Genomic DNA, 23,517 nt, shown 5'->3' with positions numbered 1-23,517 from the left:
ATCCGTTTTATAAAGATGAATAGAAGAAGAGGTTCTTATAAAGGAGAAACCAGAAGGGCAGAACAAAAACCAGGAGTGTGGATATTGTACAAAAAATGCCTCTAGAACAACATAAACAGCAGGAGTGATGGACCAATTTGATCAATTGCAACAAAACGTGCAAATAAAAAGGGCTACACTTAATTGAAACTCAAGGAAATAACAGCGAAAATTGCCATATGATGTTTCAGTGGAGTGGTATGTTCAGAAGCCTTATGAGAAGCAACTGAGAAGGTTGAAAATATGGATGGAGTTACAGAAATTTATTATAATCTAAGGACGGTAGTCAGACTGGAGAATGTATTTAATACTTACAGAGATGATTATAACATAAGTGACTTGATCAAAAGGAGTCTGAGTATTTCAGGCAGATATACATCAGACTGAATGATACACATTAAGAATAATATTCTTCAGCTGTATACAAAACATATTTTCATTTAGTGAATTCAGTATGTGTCAAAATACTCTCTGTGTTGTACACCAAAGTGGGAAATCAGTGACAATCACTTAAAGGTATAAACAACTGTAGAAAGTCATAAGAAAGACCTCAGAAAGGAATTTTCAATATATGAACCGTACTTTGTAGATTAAGTATAGGTTTGTCATAGCAGTGGAATAGAATCCTCAACTGCTTTGGCAAATTGATACAGAACTGTCATTTGTTTTCAACTTATCCAGGGGAAAAGAAACCCTTCAAGCAGATAATTAAACTGTGCAAAATTTCAGTTAGTGATATGTGACATGTTCTTAGAAAACAGAATATCCTAAAATTAATTATTTCATTTTTCCTAGGGGAAAAAATGGGCTATAAAAGATCTATTCTGAATTGTATGCTGAAAGGATAGTGTTCATTTAAAAAATATCATGGAAAAATTAAATATTACTTGGAGAGTATTATTTAAAGAAACCATAAAAAATGAAATGTCTTTTATTCAAACACAGGTTATGACCATTCAGCAGACTATAAAATCAATGTGAACATATTTGCACTTACTATTTTAAAAATTGTAGTATAGTTGATATTAGTTTCAGATATACATCATAGTGGTTGATATTTTTATAGATTATATGTATAATATCAGAAAACAGGGCATCTGAGGTCAGTTTTCATTCCAATCCCAAAGAAAAGCACTGCCAAAGAATGCTCAAACTACTGCACAACTGCACTCATCTCACACGATAGTAAAGTAATGCTCAAAATTCTCCAAGCAAGGCTTCAGCAATACGTGAACCATGAACTTCCAGATGGTCAAGCAAGTTTTAGAAAAGGTGGAGGGATCAGAGATCAAATTGCCAACACCAGCTGGATCATCATAAAAGCAAGAGAGTTCCACAAAAACATCTATTTCTGCTTGTTGACTATGCCAAAGCCTTTGACCGTGTGAATCACAATAAACTATGGAAAAATCTGAAAGAGATGGTCATACCAGACCACCTGACCTGCCTCTTGAGAAACTTATATGCAGGTCAGGAAGCAACAGTTAGAACTGGACATGGAACAACAGACTGGTTCCAAATAGGAAAAGGAGTATGTCAAGGCTATATGTTGTCACCCTGTTTATTTAACTTATATGCAGAGTACATCATGAGAAACCCTGGGCTGGAAGAAGCACAAGCTGGAATCAAGATTGCCAGGAGAAATATCAGTACCCTCAGATATGCGGATGACACCACCCTTATGGCAGAAAGTGAAGAGGAACTAAAAAGCCTCTTGATGAAAGTGAAAGAGGAGAGTGAAAAAGTTGGCTTAAAGCTCAACATTTCGGAAGACTAAGATCATGGCATCTGGCCCCATCAATTCATGGGAAATAGATGAAGAAACAGTGGAAACAGTGTCAGAATTTATGTTTTTGAGCTCCAAAATCACTGCAGATGGTGATTGCATCCATGAAATTGAAAGACGCTTGCTCCTTGGAAGAAAAGTTATGACCAACCTAGATAGCATATTAAAAAGCAGAGACATTACTTTGCCAACAAAGGTCCGTCTAATCAAGGCTATGGTTTTCCCAGTGGTCATGTATGGATGTGAGAGTTGGACTGTGAAGAAAGCTGAGCACCGAAAAATTGATGCTTTTGAAGTGTGATGTTGGAGAAGACTCTTGAGAGTCCCTTAGACTGCAAGGAGATCCAACCAGTCCATCCTAAAGGAGATCAGTCCTGGGTGTTCATTGGAAGGACTGATGCTGAAGATGAAACTCCAGTACTTTGGCCACCTCATGTGGAGACTTGACTCATTAGAAAAGACCCTGCTGCTGGGAGGGATTGGGGGCAGGAGGAGAAGGGGACGACAGAGGATGAGATTGCTGGATGGCATCACCAACTCGATGGACATGAGTCTGAGTAAACTCTGGGAGTTGGTGATGGACAGGAAGGCGTGGCGTGCTGCGGTTCATGGGGTCGCAAATAGTCAGATAGGACTGAGCGACTGAACTGAACTGATCAGTAAACAGGGCATCTGAGGGTTAGTATTTTCCTAAAATTCTTGTTGCAAAGCTGTGTAAGTATATATTTTGTGTATGTTTGCATGTACAGTAAATTACAATATAAAATGCATATCTCACCATATTTTGTGGTCAAAAATGTTTGAATGCCAAGTTTCTAACCTATCAAGGGGTATATCAACAGAGCTTACACATGAATTAGTTAAAAATACTCACTTATCGGGTAACAGATAATACATGTAAGAAATATTGTTTAGCTTTTCTAAATAAAAGCTACTGTAAAAAATTTTGTTTTCTCAGATTGTACCTCCCTCAGTTTTACAGGAAGACTGTACATAAGTCAGGACCCAGAAATGAGAAACCTCACATCAGTAGTCAGTTTCATCCTCCAGGGATTAACAGATAACCTACAAATGCAGATTTTGACTTTTATGTTTCTACTCATCACATACGTGTTGAATATAATTGGACACCTGGTCATCATAACCCTCATATAATCCATATAAGTGGATTCTCACCTTAAAACTGCAATGCATTTTTTCTCCAAAATTTTTCCTTCTTAGAAATCTCATTCATTTCTGCCTGCATTCCTAGATTCTTGTATAGTATATTAACAGGAGACAGGACCATTACTTATAATGCTTGCCTGTCCCAGCTGTTTTTTACATATATGTTTGGTGTAACAGATTTTTTTTCTCCTGGCCACCATGTCCTATGATCACTGTGTAGCCATCTGCAAACTCCTGGATTACGTGACCATCATGAGCCACAGATTCTGCAAAATGCTTATCTTCTGCTGTTGGATAACCACTTTCTTAATTGTTTTTCTACCGTTTTGCTTGGGACTGAAACTGGAATTCTGTGACTCTGTCATTGATCACTTTTTTTGTGACGTTTATCCACTCCTGAAGATTTCAAGCTCAGATCCATGGTTCATGGAAGAGATAACTCTTGTTTGCTGTGTGTTGATATTTATCACGACTCTTACATGTGTTGGTCTGTCCTACATATGTATCACCAGAACAGTTCTAAGATTCCCCTCTGCTCAGCAAAAGACAAAAGCTTTTATCACCTGCTCTTCCCACTTTATTGTGGTTTCTATCACCTATGGCAACTGCATCTTTGTCTATATCAAACCATCATCAAAAGATGAAATGACTATTAATAGGGAAGTAGTAATACTTACGAATTCCATTTCCCCCATGTTAAACCCCTTTATTTATACTCTGAGGAAAAAACAAGTGAAACAAGCGTTTAGTGATTTAGTCAAAATAATTCTACTGGTCTCAAAGAACTAAGAGAATGTTGAAGTCAGGTTCCCTAAACGATTTTCTTTTTTTTTTTTCCTAAACAATTTTCTTATGTGTATATACTCTATTGTCTCTTCCTAAGTGAGATCTGGCCTTCCATTTTGATTCAGTCATTTCTATATTTCCCTTCTCTATAGAAATTCCAGATGTTTGAGCTGGGTTTAGAAAAGGGACAGGAAGTGGAGATCAAATTGCCAACATTTGCTGGATCATAAAGAAAGCAAATTCCAGAAAAGCATCTATCTCTATTTCATTGACTACACTAAAGTCTTTGACTGTGTGGTCATAACAAGCTATGGAAAATTCTTAAAGAGATGGGAATTCCAGAGCAGCTTACCCGTCTCCTGAAAAATCTGTTTGCAGGTCAAGAAGCAACAGTCAGAACCTTGTATGGAACAACTGACTGGTTCAGGATTGAGAAAAGAGTACAACAAGGCTGTTTATTGTCACCCTGTTTATTTAACTTATACATAGAGCACATCATGTGAAATGCCAGGCTGGATGAGTTACAAGCTGGAATCAAGATTGCTGGGAGAAATATCAACAACCTCAGATACGCAGATAACACCACTCTAATGGCAGAAAGCAAAGAGGAACTAAAGAGCCTCTTGATGAGGGTTAAGGAGAGTGAAAAAGCCAGCTTAAAATTCAATTAAAAAAAAAAAAAAGTTAAGATCATGACAAACCCAGACAGTGTGTTAAAAAGCAAAGAGTGCACTGTGCTTACAAAGATCCATATAGTCAAGGCAATGGTCTTTCCAGTTGTCAATGACAGATGTGAGAGCTGGACAATAAAGAAGGCAGAGCACTAAAGAATTGATGGTCTCTAATTGCGGTGCTGGAGAACTCTTGAGAGTCCCTTGGACTGCAAGGATATTAAACCAGTCAATCTTATAGGAAATCAACCCTCAATACTCTTTGGAAGGACTAATGCTGAAGCTGAAGCCCCAACACTTCTACTACCTGATGTATACAGCTGATTCATTGGAAAAGACCCTGATGCTGGGAAAGATTGAAGGCAGAAAGAGAAGAGAGCCACAGAGGATGAGATGGTAGAATAGCATCACTAATTCAATGTACATGAACTTAGGCAAACTCTGGGAAATGGTGAGCGACAGGGAAGCCTAGGTTGCTGCAGTCCATGGGGTCGCAAAGTGTCAGACATGACTTGGTGACTGAACAACAATAGCCCCCTTATAAATCAAAGTCTTTGAGAATTACAAACGTTATGGAGAAAATAAAGAAAAATCTAAGGAAGTCCTCACTCTCAAACATTCTTTCACATTGCTGAAAATATTACATATAATTTTTCAAAAAAATACTCAAATTAGGAAAGAAATAATATTAAAAAGAAAGAATACTATTTTCACTGGTAACAGGAAAAAAATTCTCAAAATTTTAAAGCAATATTTTAAAATAAGAAATAAATACAAAGATTTAGAATTTCAAAAAAACTTTTACCAATAAGGAAGCCTTAAGGTCACAATTTACATATTTATTGTATTTACTGAATGCATCTAATCAATATAAAAGTTATTTTTAAATTGCCAATAAAACAGATTAAAGAGAGAAATGCCTTTGTAATTCCTGCTAAGGATTAAAACCTGCATTGAAATGGCATAAAAGAGATTGACACTATTGTACCTACTGAAATGTTAAATCATAAAGACAAAGCAAAAAGTCTAAAGACTCCCATAAGGCTAGATAAATAAATAAGCAGCAACAGAAATATGCAGGAGATGGGGAAAATGTACATACTAATATCAATAAAATGATTTATTTTTGAAAATGAAAACTTAGTCATTCCAAGAGTTCAAAATATGCACCCAATTACAGCTCTCAAGAAAAGAACATCATTTAATTACTTGTTAAATTCTTCACCATCTTGAACTTTCAGAATCACCCTACTTTAATGTCCTTTGACCTTTGCCTTCTTACTTGACTTTATTTACTACGGCACCTGAGGGCAGGAATTTTCCACCCTTTCCAGCTACACAATTCCAGCGTCCTCCCTCTTAAATGACATTTCCACAAGAAATTTTTTGCTGATATTGTCTTATTCCTCTTCCATCAACATGACCATCAAGACTGGATTAGTCTTACTCATCCAAACCTGTCATCACTTATCTTCTGCTCTTATATCTCTTCTCAAACTACACTTTCATGTTTGCTTATTCTCACTCTACTCTAAGTGGTAAATGCCTTGGAGGAGTTTATCCCATGTGTCAAATTCTATTCTCTCTTATTCCTGGCACATAGACAAATATTGGTTATGCAATAGATAATCTTCTGACATGGTGATTTGAATACTTCTGATAATGCAAAATGAGAAATTTTATAGGAACATGAAAAATACAAAAGTAACATTAGGGTTTAATCCATGAACAAGGGGAAACAATGGCATGGTGAAAGTACAATCCTGTTTAAAATGTTTACTTTTGAAGTTTGTAATGAAATAGAATATTAGCCAAAATTTATTAAAAATTGATAGTAAAAATTCATAATACTGATACACCTGAAAATTACCCCACAAATTTTAATCATAATTTGCACTGGAAAATATGGAGAAATAAAAGTTAAAATAAGTAGACTATCACTAGCAAGTGACATAACTAGGATCCAAAACTATTTTTTATTGATTTTCAGTGGAGCTATTTTATCAAGTAACTGTACCTGCCTCAGCAGAGGCATCAAGAGAGTTTCAAGGAAGAGCCCAAAGAATAATCACCAGTACTAAAATTGAGCAACATGTGTCATAAGCAAAGTACAAAGATAAAATTAAAATGTTGGGCTCCCCAAAATGGCTCAGTGGTAAAGTGTCTCCCTGCCAATGCAGGAGACCCAGGAGACTCAGTAGACACGGGACTGATCCCGGGGTCAGGAAGATCCCCTGGAGAAGAAAATGGCAACCTGCTCCACTATTCTTTCCTGGAGAATCCCATGGACAGAGAAACCTGGGAGGCTAGAACCTGTGGGGTTGCAAAGTGTACATGACTGAGCAACTGAGCACAAAGTATTTATACACATATGTTAATAATTCTATGGTAATAATAAATGATATATAGTCAGCTCAGTTCAGTAGCTCCGTTGTGTCCAACTCTTTGCGACCCCATGGACTGCAGCATGCTAGACTTCCCTGTCCATCACCAGTTCCCATAGCTTGCTCAAACTCATGTCCATCAAATCGGTCATGCCATCCAACCATCTCATCCTCTGTGACCCCCTTAACCTCCTGTTTTCAATCTTTCCCAGCATCAGGGTCTTTTCCAGTGAATTAGTTCTTCACATCTGGTGGCCAAAGTATTGGAGTCTCACCTTCAACATTAATTCTTCCAATGAATATTCAGGACTAATTTCCTTAGGATTAACTAGTTGGATATCCTTGCAGGCCAAGGGACTCTCAAGAATCTTCTCCAACACCACAGTTCAAAAGCAGCAATTCCTTGGTGCTCAGCTTTCTTTATAGTCCAATTGTCACATCCATACATGACTACTGGAAAAACCATAGCTCTGACTAGATGCACCATTGTTGGCAAAGTAATGTCTCTGCTTTTAAATATGCTGTCTAGGTTTACCATAGCTTTTCTTCCAAAGAGCAAGCATCTTTTAATTTCATGGTTTCAGTCACCATCTGCAGTGATTTTGGAGCCCCTCAAAATAAAGTCTGTCACTGTTTTGATTGTTTCCCAATCTACTTGCCATGAAGTGATGGGACCGTATGCCATGATCTTAGTTTTCTGAATGTTGAGCTTTAAGCCTGCTTTTTCACTCTTCTTGTTCACTTTAATCAAGAGACTCTTTAGTTCCTCTTTGCTTTCTACCATAAGGGTGATATCATCGCCATATCTGAGGTTATTGATATTTCTCCCAGCAATATTGATTCCAGCTTGTGGTTCAATCAGCCTGACATATTGCATGATATACTCTGCATGTAAGATAAGTAAACAGGGTGACAGCATACAGCCTTGATGTACTCCTTTCCCAATTTGGAACCAATCTGTTGTTCCATGTCCAGTTCTAACTGTCTCTTCTTGACCTGCATACAGATTTCTCAGGAGGTAGGTTAGGTGGTCTGGTATTCCCATCTCTTGAAGGATTTTTCACAATTTGTTGTGATCTACAACAGTCAGAGGATTTGGCATAGTCAATAAAGCAGCTGTAGATGGTTTTCTGGAATTTTCTTGCTTCTTCAATGATTCAGCAAAAGTTGGCAATTTGATCTCTGGTTCCTCTTACTTTCTAAATCCAACTTGAACATCTGGAAGTTCACAGTTCATGTACTGTTGAATCCTGGCTTGGAGAATTTTGAGCATTACTTTGCTAGCATGTGAGATGAGTGCAAATGTGGGATAGTATGAACATTCTTTGGCATTGCCCTTCTTTAGGATTGGAATGAAAACTGACCTTTTCTAGTCCTGTGGCCACTGCCACAGTTTTTAAAATTTGCTGGCATTATTGAGTGAAAAAAAGCAGCACTTTCACAACATCATCTTGTAGGATTTGAAATAGCTCAACTGGAATTCCATCACCTCCACTAACTTTGTTCATAGTGATACTTCCTAAGGCCCACTTGAATTCACATTCCAGGATGTCTGACTCTATGTGAGTGATCACAACATAGTGGTTAGCTGGTTACGAAGATCTTTTTTTGTACAGGTCCTCTGTGTATTCTTGTCACCTCTTCTTAATATATTTTACTTCTGTTAGGTCCATACCATTTCTGTCCTTTATTGAGCACATCTTTGCATGAAATGTTCCCTTTGTATCTCTAATTTTCTTGAAGAGATCTCTAGCTTTTCCCATTCTATAATTTTCCTCTATTTCTTTGCACTAATCACTGAAGATGGCCTTCTTATCTCTCCTTGCTATTCTTTGGAACTCTGCATTCAAACGGGTATATCTTTTATTTTCTCCTTTGACTTTCACTTCTCTCTTTTTTCAGCTATTTGTAAGGTCTCCTCAGGCAACCTTTGCCTTTTCACATTTCTATTTCTTGGGGATGGTCTTGATCACGGCCTCCTGTATGATGTCACAAAACTCCATCCATAGTTCTTCAGGCATTCTGTCTATCAGATCTAATCCTTTGAATCTATTTGTCACTTCCACTATATAATCATGACGGATTTGATTTAGGTCATACCTGAATGGTCTAGTGGTTTTCCCTACTTTCTTTGACTTAAGTCTGAATTTGGCGATAAGGAGTTCATGATCTGAGCCACAGTCAGCTCCCAGTCTTGTTTGCTGACTGTATAGAGCTTCTCCATCATTGGCTGCAAAAAAATATAATCAATCTGATATTGATATTGATCATCTGCTGATGTCCGTGTAGAGTCGTCTTTTGTGTTGTTGGAAGAGGGTGTTTGCCATGACCAGTGCGTTCTCTTTTCAAAACTCTGTTAGCCTTTGCCCTACTTCATTTTGTACTCCAAGGCCAAATTTTCTTGTTACTCCAGCTATCTCTTAACTTCCTACTTTTGAATTCCAGTCCCCCATGATGAAAAGAACATTTTTGGGGGGTGTTAGTTCTAGAAGATCTTGTAGGTCTTCATAGAACCGTTCAGCTTCTTCAGCATCGCTGGTTGGGGCATAGACTTGGGTTTCTGTGATATTGAATGGCGTGTCTTGGAAATGAACAGAGATCATTCTGTTGTTTTTTGAGATTGTACCCAGGTACTGCATTTAGAACTCTTTTGTTGACTGTGAGGACTACTCTATTTCTTCTAAAGGATTTTTGCCCACAGTAATAGATATAATGGTCATCTGAGTTAAATTTGCCCATTGCAATCCATTTTAGTGCACTGATTCCTAAAATATACACTCTTTCCATCTCCTGTTTGACCACTTCCAATTTACCTTGATTCATGGACCTAATATTTCAGGTTCTTATGCAATATTGCTCTTTACAGTATCAGGCTTTAGTTCCATCACCATTCACATCCACAAATGGGCATTGTTTTCACTTTGGCTCCATCTCTTCATTTTTTCTGGAGTTATTTCTCCACTTTTCTCTAGTTGTATATTGGGCACCCACCAACCTAGGTAGTTCATCTTTCAGTTTCATATCTTTCTTTGATCACTGAGGAAGTTCCAAAGAATAGCAAGGAGAGACAAAAAAGCCTTCCTCAGTGATGGACGCACTGGTCATAGCAAACACCCTCTTCCTGATGCACACAAGGTTTTGTTTGAGCCCTCTAAGCATCTCTGGCAGGTATGGGATTTGACTCTAAACAAGATTTCAACCCTCCTATCATCTTGCTGGGGCTTATCCTTTGTCCTTGGACGTGGGGTATATTTTGTTGGTGAGATCCAACATTCTCCTATCATTGTTCAGCAGTGAGTTGTAATTTTGGAGTTCTCACAGAAGATGATGAGCTTAGGTCCTTCTACTCTGCCATCTTGCGAGAACCTAAATGATATTATTGTAATTGGAAAAATACAATAAAAACTGCAAGATTAAATAAAAATTAGAGTACCATCACCCTGATTATTTAATTTGTATGCCGAGTATGTCATGCAAAATGTCAGACTGGATGAAACACAAGCTGTAATCGAGATTTCTGGGAGAAATATCAATAACCTCAGATATGCAGATGACACCACCATTATGGTAGAAGAGGAACTAAAGAGCCTCTTGATGAAAGTGAAAGAAAAGAGTGGGGAAAGCTGGTTTAAAACTCAACATTCAAAAAATGAAGATCAAGGCATCCTGTCCCATCACTTCATGGTAAATAGATGGGGAAACAATTCAAACAGTGGCAGTCTTTATTTTCTTGGGCTCCAAAATCACTGTGGATGGTGACTGCAGACATGAAATTAAAAGACGCTTGCTCCTTGGAAGAAAAGCTATGACCAACCTAGACAGCATATGAGAAAACAGAGACATTACTTTGCAAACAAAGGTCCACCTAGTCAAAGCTATGGTTTTTCCAGTAATCATGTATGGATATGAGAGATGAACCATAAAGAAGGCTGGATGCCAAAGGATTGATGCTTTTGTACTGTGGTGTTGGAGAAGACTCTTGAGAGTCCCTTGGACTGCATGGGGATCAAACCAGTAATCCCAAAGGAAATTAGTCCTGAATATTCATTGGAAGGACTGATGCTGAAGGTGAAACTCCAATACTTTGGTCACCTGATGCAAAGAACTGACTCAGTGGGAAAGGCCCTGATGCTGGGAAAGATTGAAGGCAGGGGGAGCCCTTAGAGATGATAGAGGATGAGATGGTTGGATGGCATCACCAACTTGATGCACATGAGTTTGAGCAAGCTCTGGGAGTTGGTGATGGACAGGGAAGCCTGGCGTTCTGCCGTCCATGGGGCTGCAAATAGACACAACAGAGTGACTGAACTGAACTGAGAGTACCAATGTATAGAATTAAAGAGCAAGAGAAAAGGAACAAAGTAGTACACGCAAGAGAAAAGGAAAAAAGAAAAAAAAAAATGGCCTTGTAATTTGTATCTTCAATGTCATTGAGAAAAACCTGCCTCCAGAAACTTCTTGGTGCTGATCATCTGTCCTCCTAAGGCACAGACTTCAAATGTCAATCCATTTAGATCCCGCAGGTTCTCTGGTTAAATTCATTCTTTGGCACTTAAGGAAGGCCTAGGAGGCTAAAGGTTTTTCCACAGTCAAGAGGTAGGCAGAAGACATGGTGGGCAGGGAGGGGGGAGGTCTGTTCCAGGGAGGCCCAGATAGGTCCTGCTTGGTTATAAAATGTCCAAGTCTGCACTGACTCTTTTAGAAAACTTAAGGATGAGGGAATAGTTTACAACTCATCCTGTGAGGCCAGTATCTCTCTGATATGAGAACAAAGATTTTATTTAAAAAAAAAGAAAAAGAAAGAAAACTACAGACCCATATCCTTCTTGAACACAGTTGAAAAAATTCCTAACAAAACTTTAATAAATTAAATTCAACATATATTTTAGAAAGGTTATTTTTGAGATTAATCCTTTGTCTGTTTCTTCATTTGCTATTATTTTCTCCCAATCTGATGGCTGTCTTTTCACCTTACTTATAGTTTCCTTTGTAGTGCAAAAGCTTTTAAGTTTAATTAGATCCCATTTATTTAGTTTTGCTTTTATTTCCAATATTCTGGGAGGTGGGTCATAGAGGATCTTGCTGTGATTTATGTCGGAGAGTGTTTTGCCTATGTTCTCCTCTAGGAGTTTTATAGTTTCTGGTCTGACATTTAGATCTTTAATCCATTTTGAGTTTATTTTTGTGTATGGTGTTAGAAAGTGTTCTAGTTTCATTCTTTTACAAGTGGTTGACCAGTTTTCCCAGCACCACTTGTTAAAGAGGTTGTCTTTTTTCCATTGTATATCCTTGCCTCCTTTGTCAAAGATAAGGTGTCCATAGGTTCGTGGATTTATCTCTGGGCTTTCTATTCTGTTCCATTGGTCTATATTTCTGTCTTTGTGCCAGTACCACACTGTCTTGATGACTGTGGCTTTGTAGTAGAGTCTGAAGTCAGGCAGGTTGATTCCTCCAGTTCCATTCTTCTTTTTCAAGATTACTTTGGCTATTCGAGGTTTTTTGTATTTCCATACAAATTGTGAAATTCTTTGGTCTAGTTCTGTGAAAAATACCGTTGGTAGCTTGATAGGGATTGCATTGAATCTATAGATTGCTTTGGGTAGAATAGCCATTTTGACAATATTGATTCTTCCAATCCATGAACACGGTATGTTTCTCCATCTGTTTGTGTCCTCTTTGATTCCTTTCATCAGTGTTTTATAGTTTTCTATGTATAGGTCTTTTGTTTCTTTAGGTAGATATACTCCTAAGTATTTTATTCTTTTTGTTGCAATGGTGAATGGTATTGTTTCCTTAATTTCTCTTTCTGTTTTTTCATTGTTAGTATATAGGAATGCAAGGGATTTCTGTGTGTTAATTTTATATCCTGCAACTTTACTATATTTGTTGATTAGCTCTAGTAATTTTCTGGTAGAGTCTTTAGGGTTTTCTATGTAGAGGATCATGTCATCTGCAAACAGTGAGAGTTTCACTTCTTCTTTTCCTATCTGGATTCCTTTTACTTCTTTTTCTGCTCTGATTGCTGTGGCCAAAACTTCCAACACTATGTTGAACAGTAGTGGTGAGAGTGGGCACCCTTGTCTTGTTCCTGATTTCAGGGGAAATGCTTTCAATTTTTCACCATTGAGGGTGATGCTTGCTGTGGGTTTGTCATATATAGCTTTTATTATGTTGAGGTATGTTCCTTCTATTCCTGCTTTTTGGAGAGTTTTAATCATAAATGAGTGTTGAATTTTGTCAAAGGCTTTCTCTGCATCTATTGAGATAATCATATGGTTTTTATCTTTCAATTTGTTAATGTGGTGTATTACATTGATTGATTTGCGGATATTGAAGAATCCTTGCATTCCTGGGATAAAGCCCACTTGGTCGTGGTGTATGATTTTTTTAATATGTTGTTGGATTCTGTTTGCTAGAATTTTGTTAAGGATTTTTGCATCTATGTTCATCAGTGATATTGGCCTGTAGTTTTCTTTTTTTGTGGCATCTTTGTCTGGTTTTGGAATTAGGGTGATGGTGGCCTCATAGAATGAGTTTGGAAGTTTACCTTCTTCTGCAATTTTCTGGAAGAGTTTGAGTAAGATAGGTGTTAGCTCTTCTCTAAATTTTTGGTAGAATTCAGCTATGAAGCCATCTGGTCCTGGGCTTTTGTTTGCTGGAAGATTTTTTGATTACAGTTTCGATTTCCTTGCTTGTGATGGGTCTGTTAAGATCTTCTATTTCTTCCTGGTTCAGTTTTGGAAAGTTATACTTTTCTAAGAATTTGTCCATTTCATCCAAGTTGTCCATTTTATTGGCATAGAGCTGCTGGTAGTAGTCTCTTATGATCCTTTGTATTTCAGTGTTGTCTGTTGTGATCTCTCCATTTTCATTTCTAATTTTGTTAATTTGGTTCTTCTCTCTTTGTTTCTTAATGAGTCTTGCTAATGGTTTGTCAATTTTGTTTATTTTTTCAAAAAACCAGCTTTTAGCTCTGTTGATTTTTGCTATGGTCTCTTTAGTTTCTATTGCATTTATTTCTGCCTTAATTTTTAAGATTTCTTTCCTTCTGCTAACCCTGGGGTTCTTCATTTCTTCCTTCTCTAATTGTTTTAGGTGTAGAGTTAGGTTATTTATTTGGCTTTTTTCTTGTTTCTTGATGTAAGCCTGTAATGCTATGAACCTTCCCCTTAGCACTGCTTTTACAGTGTCCCATAGGTTTTGGGTTGTTGTGTTTTCATTTTCATTCATTTCTATACATATTTTGATTTCTTTTTTGATTTCTTCTATGATTTGTTAATGAACCATGGCAACTGGTAGGTGAAAATAAACTAAGCTGAAGGCAGAGAAGTGTGCTGGGGTGAAAGCAGACTTCAGAAGTGCACAGGTCCTGGCTCCAGCGCCATCTGAACCACTTATCAGCTGTGTGACCTCAGAGGAAGGATGATGGTGATGATCATGATGCTCTCTTCCATTTCTTAAGCATATGCTATGTGCATGGTGTCAGGTGCTTTAATATTTCCTTTCTCTTAATCCTAAGATCAATCATGTGAAGTTCATATTTTCCAAATATTACCAAACTGGAATTTGAACTCATATCAGGATTCAATGAAACAATAACACTAAGCAGTGGGCACAGCACTGCCTGGCACATTAGAGAAACTTTTCCACACCTACTTACCTAACCCCATATCTAAATTACTGTTCCTCTATAGTCTGACTCTATATACCCTGTAAATCAGAATTGTACTTTGGTCATAGAGATGCTTCAGTAGACTGACTTGGAACCTAGCAGATCCATATTCAAAGTCTTATTGCATAATTTATTTCCTACCTGGTGTGAAGAAGCCACTTAATTCTCTGAAACTCTCTGGACCTTTTGACCTATCAAGTGGCTTACCTACCTTGCTGTTAGGATTAATTATATTGTGTGTAGTACCCAGTGTAGCATCTGATAAGAGCAAGTGTTCAATGACGCATGGCTGTTGCTATGGTATTGGGATTAGTAACATAAAATCTGTGACAAGGATAAACGTGTATTGACAAGCAAAGACATCACTTTGCCAACAAAGGTCCATATAGTCAAAGCTATGGTTTTTCTAGTAGTCATGTAGATGTGAGAGTCATACTGTAAAAAAGGCTGAGCACCAAAGAATTGATGCTGGACAACACTCTTGAGAGTCCCTTTGGACAGCAAGGAGATCAAACCAGTCAATCCCAAAGGAAATCAACCCTGAATATTCTCTGAAAGACTGATGCTGAAGTTGAAGCTTCAATACTTTGGACACCTGATGCGAAGAGCCAACTCTTTGGAAAAGACCTTGATGTTAGGAAAGATTGAGGCAGGAAAGAAGGGAGCGACAGAGGATGAGATGGTTGGATGGCATCACCGACTCAATGGATATGAGTTTGAGCAAACTCTGGGAGATAGAGGACAAGGAAGCCTGGCATGCTGCAGTTCATGGGGTATCAAAGAGTTGGACACAACTTGGCAATTGAACAAACAACAATAATACAATAATTAGGTATGTGGCCTTATATAATAATAGGTTTAAAAAAAATAGATCCTTTGGGAACTTCTTAAAATCTTTGAGTGTTTGAATGAGAGGTTCTCCAACTTCTGTGCCCATCTGGGACCAAAAATGTTCAGTGGTCTTGCAGATTTTAAAAGATTGATTTAAAAAATCAACATTTTAAAATTATTTTTTCTCTGTAACACTTTTATCTTTTATTTTTGACTATCATTTAACCTAACAGCAATGAAAACTTGGATTCATATTTTTCAAAAGGTAGTTGATAAGTGAGGCTATGTGACTCATACTGCAAGACTTCATGAGCCTTATAAAGTCAGCTGAACCTCCTTTCAGTACTGTCTGATGTGTTGATTAGAAATATCCCTGTCAAATGGCTCTTTGTACATAAGAATGAATTGCTTAGATTCATCCATATATGATAAAAATAAAAATCTAAATCTAATCAAAATTAATTAATTAATTAATACGTGAGAAGAAACTAAGCACTAGAGAAATAATTTCCGTGATCATGTAAGGAGGCAATCAGTTAAACAAACAAGGACATTCTACATGAAAATGACTTAATTTCACCATAAATTAAAGTAAAAAAATTACACCATTATAAAAATAGACAGATGCTACACTTGACCCTAGCCAAAACCACCACAATATTGTAAAGTAATTAGCCTCCAATCAAAATCAATTTAAAAAAATTAATAAAATGACAAAAAAAGAGGGGAAAAAAAAAAAAGAATAGCTAGAATGTGGTAAGTAACCTAACAACGGAACATGATAAAGAATTTTCTTTGGATTTTGATTCACACACCTAATAGTGAAAAAAAAAAAAAAAAAAACTTTATGTGAACCAGGAAAGTATGAATACACTCTGAATATGAGAATCTATTTTGACTTACTGATACATGGGACAACAGCATGGTGGAGGTAAAAGAACACTTTCTTATCAGTTAGCTACACCTACTGATACCAGGGCATCCCTGGTAGCTTAGCTAGTAAAGAATCCACCTGCAATGCAGGAGACCCTGGTTCAATTCCTGGGTCAGGAAGATCTGCTGGAGAAGGGATAGGCTACCCACTCCAGGATTCTTGGGCTTCCCTGGTGGCTCAGCTGGTAAAGAATTCACCTCCAGCGTGGGAGATCTGGGTTGGTTGGGAAGATCCCCTGGAGAGGGAAACAGCTACCCACTCCAGTATTCTGGCCTGGAGAATTCCATGGATAGTCCATGGGGTCACAAAGAGTTGGACACGACTGAGTGATTTTCCCTTCCCTACACCTACTGATAAACGTGTGGATAAAATGAAGTGAATTTATGGGTAAAATGCTATAAGGTGAAATGATAGTCAGAAAATAAATGATCAGAAGGTGACAGAGGAAAATAATTTTAATATGTTGGTAATCATGACATCTGAAAAATGGGTATTTTTCCATTAACTATTGTGTCTTTTCTCCCTTTATGAGTGTTTAAAAATACCATTTGAGAATGGTTTAAAACCTGTATGTACACAGCATTAAGTCTAAAACAGACAACCAACAAAATATTGGATAGCACAGGAAACTCAGCTCAGAATGGATACATGCATATGTATGGCTGAGCGGCATTGCTGTACACCTAAAACTATAACAGCATTCTTAATTGTCTATACTTCACTATGAAATAAAAAATTAAAACTAATAATCAAATAAAATCTAGATGACTGAATGACTTTCTACAAAATGTATTTGCTTATTGAGTTGGTCACTCATGACTGGTGACCTGAAAGACAAGCAAGCTGCCCTCTTCCCTGCATCTGCCACTGAGTTAGCTCTCTAGGGCCCAGTGTCCTCACCCGTGACATCAGAAGTGTGTGGCTTCAAAGTCACCTCAGTCGTGTCCAACTTCGTGATCCTTATGGATTACAGTCCACCCAACTCCTCTATCCATGGGATTCTCCAGTCAAGAATACTGGAGTAGGTTGCCATTTACTACTCCAGGGGAATCTTCCCAACCCAGGTATCAAACCAATGTCTACTACATCTCCTAAATTGGCAGTGGGTTCTCTACTTCTAATGCCACAGGTATAACAAATTAGGCCAGTAAAGGAAGTTCTACCATCTTAGACATATCCTTCAGTCTGCATTCATCATGAGTGAAACAATTATTTGCACTTACTTGACCCCAGTGCCTTTTCTCAATTTGTTTTGAATGCATATTGAAGAAATGTGTGATTTAATAATATCAGTTAGCAGCCTGTTATCATTAAAAAAATAATATGGGTACTCATCATGTGTGTGACCAAGCTGTGAGCCCAGAGGATAAACTAGGCTTGTGTAGAAAATGATTTTGCACTTTTGGTTAAAGAAGTCAGGAATCAGTAGTGTAACCAACCACAGTTATATAAATTGATATCAGTGAAGACTATTCAGAAGGTAAACACTGTACCCTTCATCTTAACTGTGTAGATAGACTAAGCAACTCTCACATGGAGAGAAATGTGTAACACTAAACACTAAATCTTAAATAAATATGCACATGTATATATGCATGCATATGTGTGTATCCTATATTTAAATTGATAGCATAGGCAGAATCAAAATATCAGAGAAGCTAAATACTTCAGAAATCTGAAATTAAACTACAGCTGTAGGATTAGGGTTTCTAGACCCAGATGCTTTTTCTGGTTGAAATTTGCAAGGACACAAAACATGTTTGATCCCTGAAGGGGACTGAACTTGGACAACCTGTCCCTCAAGCACTCTAAGATTTTGAGAAATTCCTGCAGGAATTTCTTCTAACTTCACATTTGCAATCTGTCTTAGGAGAATAGATGACTAGCAGCAAGAAGAGTGCCTGAAGACAGGCTTTTCTCAATGAGGTTGAAGATCCAAAGTACAAGACCATTTTTTCTCTTTTCCTCTTCTCTTGCTTTTATTCTTTTTTCATTTTCTCTTCCTCTTCAATTCCATGTATCAGTACACTGATTTTTTAATTTAATCTCAAATTTTTGGTGTTTTATCAAATTACAGTTAATATCATTTATTACTACCATACAATGAATAATGTATGTGTATAATACATTATATTTTATTTTTATCTTTGTATTTTGTTTATGACATATATCTTGCTAAATTTTAATGCTGGCAGGAATTCTTTGGGCTATTCCTTGAAACACTCTTGGTGTCTCTGCAGAGGCAGATACAGTTACTTAAACAAAGAGTTCCATTCTAAACCAATATAAATAGTTTTGAATCCTATTTGTGCCACTTGCTAGCAATAGTTAACATATTTTAACTTTTATTTCTCCACATTTTTCCAGTGTAATTTTTGACCATAATAACTGTAGGATAGTTTTCAGGTTTATCAATATCATAAATTTTTAATAAATTTTGATATCTATTTTACTTCATTCCAAAATTTAAAAATAAACATTTTTAACAGGATTATACATTTACTATACTTTTCTTCCTTCTTGTTCACAGATTAATCCTAAATATTACTTTTGTATTTTTCATCTTCGTATAAAAATTCTCATTCACATTATCAGAAGTATTCAGGTCATCATGTTGGAACATGATCTACTATGTAACTACTATTTGTGTAGATGCCAGGCTTAAGGCATTCTAGAATTTGGTACACAAGATAAACTTTTCCAAGACATTTACCACTTAGAATAAAATAAGGACAAGCAAACATGAAAGTGTAATTTGATGAGAAATATGAAAACAGCAAATAAGTGATGAGATGTGTGGATGAGTTGGACTAACTCAAGGCTTGGTGGTCATGTTGGTGAAGGAGGGATTAAAACAATGTCAGCAAAAGATTCCTTGTGGGAATGTCATTTAAATTAGAGGACACTGATATTGGGAAGTTGACATGTGTGGAAAATGCCTGCCTACAGGGACCACAATATGATAAATAACTTCAAAGAGAGCAAAAGTCAAAGGAAGTTTAAATACAATGGACAATAGCAGTTCAAGTTGGTGAAGAATTTAACAAATAGTTAAATGCTGGTCTATGAGCTCTATGAGCTATCACCTCATGCATATTTTGATCTCTTGAAATGACTAAAGCTTTTCTTTTCAAAAAGCAAATAATTTAATTGACATTACTTTTTAATTATCATCTTTTCTCCATCTTCCACATATTTGGTTTCCTTGTTATTTATTTATCACTCTTCTAGCCCTATTTGTCACTCTTCTAGCCCTAGGGGCTTCCCAGGTGGCACTAGTGATAAAGAACCTGACTTTCAATGCAGGAGACACAGGAGATGTGGGTACAATTCCTGGTTGGGAAGATCCCCTGGAGGAGTAAGTGGCAACCCACTCCAGTATCCTTGCTTGAAAAAGCCTACAGACAGAGGAACCTGGCAGGCTACAGGCCAGGTGTCACAGTGAGTCAGACATGAATGAAGCGACTTAACACACTAGCCCTGTGGGGCTCCTCAGACATGCTGCCAGCTCTTTGGGCTTTCCTATTTCAATTGGTACATCAGTATTGATCTCCTTTATGGAATTCCAATGCAAGAGTTAATCCTTAGCAGCAATGACCATGCTTAGCAGCATTTCTCTCTTTATTTTAATCAATGTCCTCATGGCAGCCATTAAATTATTTTTATATTCAGTTATATCCATTGTACGACTATGTAACCTGTGGTTTTATTTTTTCATTCTTTTTTTTTTTTTTCATTCATTTTCATTAGTTGGAGGCTAATTACTTTACAGTATTGTAGTGGTTTTTGCCATACATTGACATGAATCAGCCATGGATTTACATGTGTTCCCAATCCTGAACCCCCCTCCTGCCTCCCTCTCCATCCCATCCTTCTGGGTCTTCCCAGTGCACCAGCCCTGAGCACTTGTCTCACGCATCCAGACTTTTGGACTCTGTGGGAGAAGGCGAGGGTGTGATGTTCTGTGACAATAGCATTGAAACAAGTATACTATCAAGGGTGAAACAGATCACCAGCCCAGGTTGGATACATGTAACCTGTGATTTTAAACTTCTTTATTGATAAAAGCTTTTTTGAAATTCTAAGCATTTATGCTTGTTTTTTTTTTTTTTTTTACTTTAAAATAAACTTTGAGGTTTTGAGAATTTTTTCTCTGTTAAACTCAGAAATAGTATTTTTTTCTTTTTAATATTATTTCTCTCAATTTGTAGACAGTGTTTGGAGAAATTATATGCAATCTTTTCAGCACTGGGAAAGAAAGGTTAATAGTGATGTTATGATTAGATTTCCTGAAACAATAATTTTCATTTTTTTTTTTTTTTAATGTTTGTAATTCTAAGGGCTTCCCGAATGGCATGAGTAGCAAAGAACCCGCTTGTCAATGCAGGAGATGAAAGAGATATGGGTTTGATCCTTTAGTCGCAAAGGTTCCCTGAGGAGGACATGTCAACCCACTCTAGTATTCTTGCCTAGAGAATCCCAAGGACAGAGGGGCCTAGAGGGGACAGTTCGTAGGGTTGCAAAGAGTCAAACACAACTGAAGTGGTCGGCACACACACACACAGAAAGTTGACTTCATCACGGTCAGTGAAGAATGGAAGACCAAATCTAGTTCAAGAAGAGAAAAAATAGGATACACACATAAGAAAATTGTTTAGGGATCTTATCAACATTCTCCTAGTTCTTTGAAACCTATAAAATTCTTTTGACTAAATCATTAAAGGCATGTTTCAGTTGTTTGTTCCTAAGAGTACAAATAAATGGGTTTAACATGGGTGAAATGGAAGTTGTGAGTATTACTTACTACTCGCTGATTAATAGACAATTCATCTTTTGATGAAGGTTTGATATAGAAAAGATGCAGCTGCCATAGGTGATGGAAACCACAAAAAAGTGGGAAGAACAGATGGAAAAGGCTTTTGTCCTTTGCTGGGCAGAGAGGAATCTTAGAATTGTTCTGATGATAAACATGTAAGACAAAACCACACATATGAGAGTCATGATATATATCAACACAGAGCCAACAAGGGTCATCTCTTCAATGAACCATGGATCTGAGCATGAGATCTTTAGAAGTGGATTAACATCACAGAAGAAGTGATCAATGACAGAGTCACAGAATTCCAGGTTCAGTCCCAAGCAAAATGGTGGAAATATGATCAAGAAAGTCGTCTTCCAACAGGAGAAGATAAGCATTTTGCAGGACCTGTGGTTCATGATGGTCATATAATGCAGGGTTTTGCAGATAGCTACATAGCGATCATAGGACATGGTGGCCAAGAGAAAACATTCTGTCATTCCAAACACATAGGTAAAAAATAGTTGAGCTACACAAGCATTATAGGTAATGGACCTGTCACTTGTTGATATACTATGCAAGAATCTAGGAATGCAGGCAGAAGTGACTGTGATTTCTAAGAAGGAAAAATTTTGGAGAAAATAGTACACCGCAGATTTAAGATGAGAATCCACTAATATGAGGGTGATGATGATCAGGTTTCCAGTTAAACTCAGTATGTAGGTGATGAGTAGAAGTGTGAAAATCAAAATCTGCATTTGTAAGTCATCTGTTAATCCCAGGAGGATGAAACTGACCACTGGTGTATGGTTTCTCATTTCTGGGTCTGGACTTCTGCCCAGTCTGCTTGTAAAACTGTTGGAAGGAAAATCTGAGAAGAGGGTAAGTAAATGGTTTACATTTCACATGTAGATTTTGTTTAGATAAGTCAAGTCAAGCCATTTATATGTATCTTCTTTCTGAATAATGAGTATTTTAATTGATTCATGGTGTAAGCCCTGTTGGCATGTCTGTGGTAGGCTAGAAGCTTAGCTCCCAAATATTCTGGACTTCAAAATATGCTAAGATACACATTTTATATTGTAGTTCAGTGTATAGGCACACAAACAAAGCACAATATATATACAAACATATATACAACAAAAATTTCAATACCAACCCAAACATGCCCTGATCTCTGAGGTTTTGTATAAAATTTCTAAAAATATTGAATCATTATGCTGTATGTGTGAAACTAACATAATAGTGTAAATCAAATATATATCAATTTTAAAATAAATAAATACAAATATCACAAAATCGATTTTATAGCATGCTAAATGGTGATAACCTGTATTTATAAAACACATTTCATTTTTGGGGGGTTAGTTAAAGCATATTGTCCAAGTAAAACATATATTTCCCATGATATCTCTTTAAAAGTGTGTCATGCTTTTACTTTCTATTTTGGAATTGATTTTTCTCATAGCAAACTTGTTCCCTAGGGTCAATGAAATCATGAACTTTAGAATATCCTGTTTTCTAAGAATTTTTCTTTTATCACTAACTGAAATTTTACACGGGCTAATTATCTGCTTGAAACTTCCTTTTTTTGATATATCAAAAACACATAAGTGTTTCTTTATCCATTTGTGAAAGCATTTGAGGACTCTGTTCCACTGCCATGACCAAACCTATACTTAATCTACAGAGGAGTGTTCCTGTAATGAAAATTCTTTCCTAGACCTTTACTATGAATTTCTCCAAATGAACTTTCATCCTTAGCTTTTAATAATTTACTCTAACTGCATCCAACTTCCAACCTACTCCTCAACTACTTCCAATATGGTTTCTGAACACAGCACTCCACTGAAACTGTTATTTGTAACAATTATTTCTTGCAATTGTAGTTGTTATTTCTTTAAGTTTCAACGAAGTGTAGCTCATATTATTTGCAAGTTTTGTTGTAATTTGTCACTGTCAACCATTTCTACTTAGGTTGCTATAAACGCATTTCTGCATGATAACCATACTCCTGGTTTTTGTTCTGCCATTCTGGTTTCTCATTTATAAGAACCTCTTCCCCTACTCATCTTTATAACATTGATGTTTCTCACACTTCACCCCTACATCTTCTTCTGCTTATCTATGACTTTCTTGTGGAAACTGTGAAATCTCTTGACGTCAATTTATCACTTAAAATTTGGTAATTCAAAATGTTACATATTTGACATGATCTCTTTCAATGCTTCCCTTGTAGCTCAGTGGGTAAAGAATCTGCCTGCAGTGCAGGAGACCCGGGTTCGATCCCTGGGTTGGGAAGATCCCTTGGAGAAGGAAATGACAACCCACTCCAGTATCCTTGCCTGGAAAATCTCATGGACAGGGGAACCTGGTGGGCTGCAGTCCATGGGGTCACAAAGAGTTGGGCACGACTGAGCAACTAACACACTTTAACACACTCTTTCAA

General features: G+C 37.0%; 2 pseudogenes; one reads left to right on the top strand and one right to left on the bottom strand.

Moving 5' to 3' along the window:
- The first annotated feature begins 2,836 nt into the window (after positions 1-2,836).
- LOC122423041 lies at positions 2,837-3,781 on the top strand (annotated as a pseudogene).
- A 17,181-nt stretch (positions 3,782-20,962) lies between these two features.
- Positions 20,963-21,886, bottom strand: LOC122423168 (annotated as a pseudogene).
- Positions 21,887-23,517: the final 1,631 nt, after the last annotated feature.

Source organism: Cervus canadensis, chromosome 21 (assembly GCF_019320065.1).
Source record: "Cervus canadensis isolate Bull #8, Minnesota chromosome 21, ASM1932006v1, whole genome shotgun sequence".
NCBI classification, from domain to species: domain Eukaryota; kingdom Metazoa; phylum Chordata; class Mammalia; order Artiodactyla; family Cervidae; genus Cervus; species Cervus canadensis.
This window is presented reverse-complemented; position numbering and strand designations above follow the sequence as displayed.